The 8,362-nt window shown below is 39.0% G+C and overlaps 1 non-coding gene across 1 annotated transcript; it reads left to right on the forward strand.

Moving 5' to 3' along the window:
* The first annotated feature begins 5,418 nt into the window (after nucleotides 1-5,418).
* On the forward strand, nucleotides 5,419-5,491 carry TRNAG-GCC (transfer RNA glycine (anticodon GCC)). The gene has a single exon. It is a non-coding gene; the product is annotated as a tRNA-Gly (tRNA).
* Nucleotides 5,492-8,362: the final 2,871 nt, after the last annotated feature.

Raw genomic sequence — 8,362 nt, forward strand, 5'->3', positions numbered from 1 at the left:
AAGAAGTGATAGGACAGATAATGCTCATAATTATACCTGATGAAGATATTATAAGAAAAAAATGACAGTCATTTATCCCTCATGAACACAGAGGTGAAAATCCTAAACAAATTACTAGAAAACTTAATATCACAATGTATTCAAAGGAAAATACACCATGACCAAGTGGAATTTATTCTAGTAAAGTATACTTGCCTTCTTCTTCAGCGGTTGATGTACTGATGTGGAATGATCTCCAGCATATAGTAGAGGGTGACAGAGTAAAAGAGTATCCATAGTATATTGCATTTGGCGTAAAAGAAAGTGAAAAATAAAAAAATATACATTCATCTGCTCCTCTGCACAAAAAGGAACAGGAAAGATAAACCAGGGACCAGTAACACTGATTACTGTACTAGCTTTCTAGGACTGTCATCACAAAGTACCACAGACTGAGGGGCTCAAACTATTGACATTGATTTCCTCACCAATCTGGGGGATGCAGTCCAAGATCAAGGTGTCAGCAGGGCTGGATTCTTCTGAAGCCTCTCTCCTTGCCTTGTAGGTGGCCACCTTCCCTCGGAGGTACGTCTGTGCTTTAATCTCCTCTTTGAGAAGGGCACTAGTCCTACTGGATTAGGGGCCCATCTATCTGACCTCATTTTAGCGTAGTTACGTCTCTAAAGGCTCTATCTCTGAATACAGCCACATTCTGAGGTACTGAGGGTTAGGACTTTAACATAGGACTTGTAAGTTTTGCAGTTCAGTCTGTAACAGTTACCTACAGGGCTTGGGTTAGAATGGGGTGGGAAGGATGGAGGGAATGGCAGATGGCAGAATGACATTTCTGAGTATGTGTGTGTGTTAGTCACTCAGTCATGTCTGACTCTTTGCAAATCCAGGGACTGTAGCCCACCAGGCTCCTCTGCCCATGGAATTCTCCAGGCATGAATACTGGGCTGGATATCCATTTCTTTCTCCAGGGGACCTTCCCCACCCAGGGATGGAACCTGGGTCTCCTACATTGCAGGCAGATTCTTTACCATCTGAGCTACCGGGAAACCCTTCTCTGAATATAGTATTTTATATAATCCTGACCATATTAATGTTTCACATTCTCAAAAAAGAAGAAAATCAACGAGGATGGAGGGAGAGACCTAAATTAGAATAGAAATAAAACAAGAGCTGTATTTAAAACAAATAACTACAGTGAATGGAGAGAACTGAGTAACTTTTGGACACAGTATTTGCATTACATGCCCACAGACAATAAAAAAAAAAAAAGAATTTGAAGCAAATATGGAATTCTAATTAGCAAGCTCCTTTTTTTGCAGAGGTGGTTGCAGTTGTTCCGCTGCTGAGTCGTATCCAGCTCGTTGTGACCCCGTGGACTGCAGCTGCCCGTGGGGTCACAAAGAGTCGGACACATCTTAGCAACTGAACAACAACAACAACCACTTCTGCAGAAAGGAAGCTTACTAGTTAGAATTCAGGGTGGGTTAGCAATTTTGAAACTACTCTCTGCACATTCTAGGATGGGACAAATAAGTGAGTAGATTATTGATAACAGGAGCCAGGCTTTCCACTGTTGAGAAGGGAGTTACAAATACGGAAAGAGGGAGGGGAACTTCCTTGGTGGCCCAGTGGCTAAGACTCCGGGCTCCCTAAGCAGGCTGCTCAGGTTTAATCCCAGGTCAGGGAATTAGATCCCACAGGCCACAGCTAAGAGTTTGCATGCTGCAGCTGAAGATCCTGCATGCCACAACAGAGATCAAAATCCTGCATGTGGCAACTAAGACCCAGTGAAGTCAAACAGAGAAATTAATTAAAAATATAAATATCTTAAAAATACAAATATGCAAAGAGGGAAAGAACATGAATATGAGATACTGTTGGAAATTGGAGTCGTTAGTGTGAACTCATAGTTTTTAATATATGTGTAGATAGCTAAATACAGAAATAAGCATAAAGGCATGTGGACATGTATGTATGTGTGTGTGTGTAAAAATTTCCCAGATCTGTTGATAACAGAGCTGAGTAGCAACGAGCATACACAAAGATGAGATCTTGTTTTATAAATAATATTCTCCACTCAAAGGAATCACTGGCTGATTCCACTGGTGCAGGAGAAGCACAGATGAACAACTTATAGCAAAAAAGTAAGAAAATGTTCAAAAACATGATGGAGGCATATCAAAAGTACAAGAACCAGACCAAAGGGGCTTCCACTAGGCCAGTCTGGGACAATTCAAACATCAAATAAATAATGACAACAAGTGATTATAGCCTATAGAATAAAGTAAGACTCTGAGGCCATATGATTCATAAATAAATGAAAAGAAGGAATCCCTTACAGCAGAAAGTCAACTAATAAAGGTAGAAAGAATGACATCATTAGAAAATCACTATTTGGTAGTAGTAATAATAATAACAACCCATTCTATCAGTAGAATAAATGCATAGAATAAAAGCCATTTTAAAATATAAGTGGCCTGTGCTTTTTGAAAGTATCAGTGCCATAAAACAGGAGACTGAATGAAGAGGCATGATAAATTTGTCCAGTAGATGACCTTGGGTTTCCTTCTAGAATAAAGGACATTATAGGGACAATTTGTGAAATGGTGAAATCTAAACAAAGATTTAGATAATAGTTTTGCACCAATATTCATTTCCTGATTTTGATGACTGGACCATGGAGACATATACATATGTATAGATGGATAGATAGATATAGATATATAAATATATTGATATGTATCTGTATATATATATATGTATGTATGAGAAATTCTTATTTTTAGGAAGTACAGACTCTGAAATATTTAGAGATAAAGAACCATCATATCTACATCTTACTGTTGAATAATTCAGGAGAGAGAAAGAGAGGGACAGAGAAATGTAAATGTAGCAAAATATTAGCATTTGAGGAGTTTGGATGAATAGTATCTGAAAATTACTTGTACTGTTCTTACAATCTTTCTGTACATCTTCGTTGTTGTTATTCAACTGCACAGCCGTGTCCGACTCAGCAACCCCATGGACCGTACATCTTAAATTTTGTTAAATAATTACTCAATGTAGTAAATTGAATACCATTCTTGACACTTTCCATCTCCTTCCTGTGCTTTATTTTCTTCTGTAGCAGATATCAGCATATATCAGTGTAGTGTATTTTACTAATTTTGTTTGTTGTCTGTCTTCACCTGCCAGAAAATAAGCTCATAAGGGCAGGAAGTGGGATCTGCTTTGTTCTCTGCTGTGTCTCCAGCAACTAGAACAGGGGTTGCCACAGAATTTTAACAATAAACGTTTAAATAAATCATTTGCCCAGAGTGGTGCTCAACATATATTTGTTGAGTGAATTAGTGGGGGGGAAATGAATGTGAAGTTGGGCTTGAGCACAGCGTTCATGTGGCCTCAAGTTTAACACCTGAATGCAAACGTTAATGGAAGCATCCTCCACATTCCACCGGACTTCCCAGGTGGCTCAGTAAAGAACCCTCCTGCCAGTGCAAGAGATGCAGTTTCAATCCCTGGGTCGGGAAGAGCCCCCTGGAGGAGGAAATGGCAACTCACTCCAGTACTCTTGCCTGGAGAATCCCACAGACGGTGGAGCCTGGCAGGCCACAGTCCATGGGGTCGCAAAGAGTCGGACACAACTGAGCTACTGAGCAAGCACGCGCGCGCGCGCGCGCGCACACACACACACACACACACACATCCTGTCCCTGGAGCTTGCTCTCCAGTGCTGCTGCCTAAACCTGACTTTGATGAGTCTATTCCCACCTCCACGAGGAGTGAGGGCACTGTTGGCCCCAGAAGAAATGTCTGCGACTTAGCTCTCCTTAGCTACCAAGGTGAAGTGGAAATAAATTCTCAAGCAGCCCCCAGAACTCACCAAGATCCAATCACAATCCCAGGACTATGAGCCAAACCTCCCCAAATAGTCTCTCGAGTGTACTCACTGCTTCTCCTCGTAGGCATGACTGGAGGGCAAAGGAAGATCTAAGAATGCCTGATTTCTAGCACAGTTTGGGGAACAACTTGGGAAGATGCAAAGGGAACCAAGAAAGTTAAGGTAACAGAAAAAAATACCTGCTCCCTCCTCTCTCTGTCTCCCCTCCCTTCCAGAAAATTTGTAATTCCTGGTGTTTTAGCATTCCTAGTCAGTTTCTCATTATAACCTCCACTCCTATTTTAAAACAGTTGTTCTCTAATTTGTAGGGCTGTGAGACTCACCTTAACTTGTATGCAGAGTACATCATGAGAAACGCTGGGCTGGATGAAGCACAAGCTGGAATCAAGATTGCTGGGAGAAATATCAGTAACCTCAGATATGCAGATGACACCACCCTTATGGCAGAAAGTGAAGAGGAACTAAAGCACCTCTTGATGAAAATGAAAGAGGAGAGTGAAAAAGTTAGTTTAAAGCTCAACATTCAGAAAACTAAGATCATGGCATCTGGTCCCATCACTTCATGGCAAATAGACTGGGAAACAGTGGAAACAGTGGCTGACTATATTTTGGGGGGCTCCAAATTTACTGCAGATGGTGATTGTAGCCATGAAATTAAAATACGCTTACTCCTTGGAAGGAAAGTTATGACCAATCTAGACAGCATATTAAAAAGCAGAAACATTACTTTGTCAACAAAGGTCTGTCTAGTCAAGGCTATGGTTTTTCCAGTGGTCATGTATGGATGTGAGAGTTGGACTATAAAGAAAGCTGAGCACCGAAGAATTGATGCTTTTGAACTGTGGTGTTGGAGAAGACTCTTGAAAGTCCCTTGGACTGCAACGAGATCCAACCAGTCCATCCTAAAGGGATCAGTCCTGGGTGTTCACTGGAGGGACTGATGTTGAAGCTGAAACTCCAATGCTTTGGCCACCTGACACGAAGAGCTGACTCATTTGAAAAGACCCTGATGCTGGGAAAGATTGAGGGCAGGAGGAAAAGGGGACGACAGAGGATGAGATGGTTGGATGGCGTCATCGACTCAATGGACATGGGTTTGGGTGGACTCCGGGAGTTGGTGATGGACAGGGAGGCCTGGCGTGCTGCGGTTCACGGGGTCACAAAGAGTCTGACACGACTGAGCAACTGAGCTGAACTGAATGGTCTAAAATTTCCTATATTTGGTGGAAAATGTTAAGTTACAAAGAGAGAAGCTAAACAAACTCTAAGCAGGATAAATACAAAGAAAATGACACCCAAGAACCTCATAATGAAAAGGCTAAAAGTCAAGACAGAAATTATTGAAAGCTGTCAAGAAAAATGATAACTTACATAGAAAGGAAAAAGAATACGATTAAATAATGCCTTTTTATCAGAAGCAGTGATGATCAGAATGTATTAAAATTACATTTTCAAAGTACACAAAGAAAAATAAAACTACCAACTAAAAAAAAAACTGCTCTTTCAGAATGAAAGCAAGGACTTCCCTGGTGGTCCAGGGGCTAAGACTCCGCACTGCCAATGCTGGGGGCCTGGGTTCCATTCCCAGTCGGGGAACTAGACCCCACATGTAGCAACTAAGAGTTCACCGCTACAACTAAAGATTCGCATGCTGCAGCTAAGACCTGACGTAACCAAAAACATATGTAAATATATGTGTATATTTTTTTAATGAAAGCAAAGAAGTCAAAAAAAGAGAAAGAAAGAGTTCAACATTACTAATGCTAAATGAACCTGAAGGGAAATGCTAAAGGAACCTGAAGGGAAATGACACCAGATGATAATTTATATCTATAGGAAAAAATAAAGAATAAAATGCACCAGAAAAAGCCATCATGTGGGTAAATTTTAGGATGCATTTATTTCTTGTCTTAATGTCTTTAAAAGGCATATAATTGCTTAAAGCAAGACAACAACACTGTATTATTAAGTTTATAATGAATACAGATGTAATATATGTGATAGCATTAAAGGAAACCATTGTCCCAAGGTTCTTCTACTTTACCTGAAATTTGTATAGAAATACAAATCCTAAGCAGATAAAGATGCCTAATGTAATCTCTAGGACAACCATTAAAAACAATGTTAATATATATAGCTATAAAGATGAATTTAAATAAAACATAAGAAAATTTGGTTAACACAGAAAGAGAGAAACAGAACAACAACAAAGAAGAAATACACAGAAAACAAATATCAAAATCATAGACCTAACCCCTACCAAATCAGTAATCAGTTTTTTTTAAAAATGAGTCACACACTAAAATCAAAAGTCAAAGATTGTCAGACTAGATCAAAATGCAAAATCCAGCTAAATGCTGTCTGCAATATATGTACTTTAAGTGCAAAGATAGTTTGAAAGTAAAGTCATGGCGTAAAAGGTACCATGCATATAGTGAGCACAAGAAATTTGGAGTGGCTCTATTATTATTATACAAAATAGGCCTTACGAAAAGAAGCCGTACTGAAGTGAAATTCATAATGATAAAAGAATCAATCAAGCAGAAAGATGTAAAAATTATGAACATGTGTGCGTTCAAAATTGGGGCTTCAAAATAGAAAACAAAAACTGATAGGACTAGAGAAAGGAAAGCCGCCGCTGGAGGCTCAGGAGCAAAGAATCCACCTGCCAATGCAGGAGACATGGGTTCGATCCCTGATCAGGGAAGGAGCAACTAAACCCGTGCACCCCAACTGTTAATACACGTGCGCCCCAACTCTAGAGCCTGCGCTCTAGAGCCCAGGAGCCACTGTGAGTCCACATGTAGGGCATTTGAAGCCCGCTTGCCCTAGAACAGATGTTCTGCAACAAGAGAAACCACCGCCGTGAGAAGCCGGCACCCCACAGCTAGAGCGCGGCCCCCTCTCTTTCTCTAGAGCAAGCCCCCTCGCAGCAACGAAGACCCAGCACAGCCAAAAATAAATGAACTAACTAAACTGTTAAAAAAAGAAAAGGAAGTTTTAAACCAAATCCCTTACAAAAATACACAAAATCCTTGATAAATATTAGCAATCAATTCTAGCAATATATAAAAATGATAATACATCATAACCAATTAGAGTTTATTCTAGAAATGAAACAATTTAAGATTTGAAAATCAATCAGTGTAAGTTACCATATTAATAGAATAAAGAAAAAACTGACATAATTATCTAAATTGATGCACAGAAAGCATTTGAAAAATTTCAGCACTCATTCTTGATTAAAAACTCAGCAAATAGAAGGAAATTGCCTCATCCTGCAAAAGGGTATCTACAAAAAAAAAAAAAGAAAACTATAGCTAACATCATACTTGGACTTTCCTGGTGGCTCAGTGGTAAAGAATCTATGGGCGACAATCCATGGGGTCACAAAAGAATCAGGCATGACTTAGGAACTAAACAACAACAACATCATACATCATGATGAAAGAGTAAACGCTTTCCCCCTGATAAACAACCCAAACGTCTATCAGTGGCAGAAAGGATAAATAAATCTTAGTATGGTCATACAACAGAAACGACAGATCAATGAGCAAATATTGATAAAGGAACCATTGAAATATGCAACAAGAGGATGAATCTCATGAAACCAGATACAAATTTTTACATGCTATATGAGTCCATTCCCATAAAGCTCAAAAATAAACAAGCAATTAAACCACAGTGATAGAAGTCAGGATAGAGGGTACATTTGAAGGAAACAATGGCTTCTGGGGTGTTGATAATTTTCTATTGCTTGATATATGTGGTGGTTATACAAATAGGTTGGCTTTTAAGAAATTCATTAAATTATACAGTTGTGGTCTGTGTATATTTTTCTATGTATGTTACATCTCAATTTTTAAAGTTACTTTAAAAATGATGGTGCCTCCACTCTATAAAATGCCAAGTAACCATTTTTTAATGAGGTAGCTTTCCCTACATGTACTAATTTGAAAATCTCCTCAAGACACCTTAAGGGAAAATAACAAAAAAAAAAAATCATATAGCACGATAGTACATTTTAGAATGGGCTATTTATTATGCATGTAAGTGCTGTGTGTGTATACACACATTCACATACGTTTTAGATGGATAGATAGGTATAGAAAGATAGATATTAAATTGAAAGTTTTGAATGAAGCATGAAGACAGAATAAATTTGAAATTCAAAAATGAGAGTCCCAACCAAGATGAAAATTTTCAAAGGAAATACTATGTCAGTGGCATATCATAGTACCAAGTGTGGCCCCATGAGAGTAGTCCACTCTGGGTGCAGACAATTGTCTATACATAATTTGAAAACAATAATAAAGCTAAGTAGGCATTACTCTGCTGTTTATTAATACCATGCATTGGCCATTCTAAATAATGCTAGTAATAAAATACTCCTCCTGGAGGGGGGAAACCTTTTGGTGATCCTAGTTCTAAATAATTGCTACTATCACATTTGAGCTTTAATAATAC

This window comes from Muntiacus reevesi, chromosome 15, assembly GCF_963930625.1.
Source record: "Muntiacus reevesi chromosome 15, mMunRee1.1, whole genome shotgun sequence".
Lineage (NCBI taxonomy): Eukaryota > Metazoa > Chordata > Mammalia > Artiodactyla > Cervidae > Muntiacus > Muntiacus reevesi.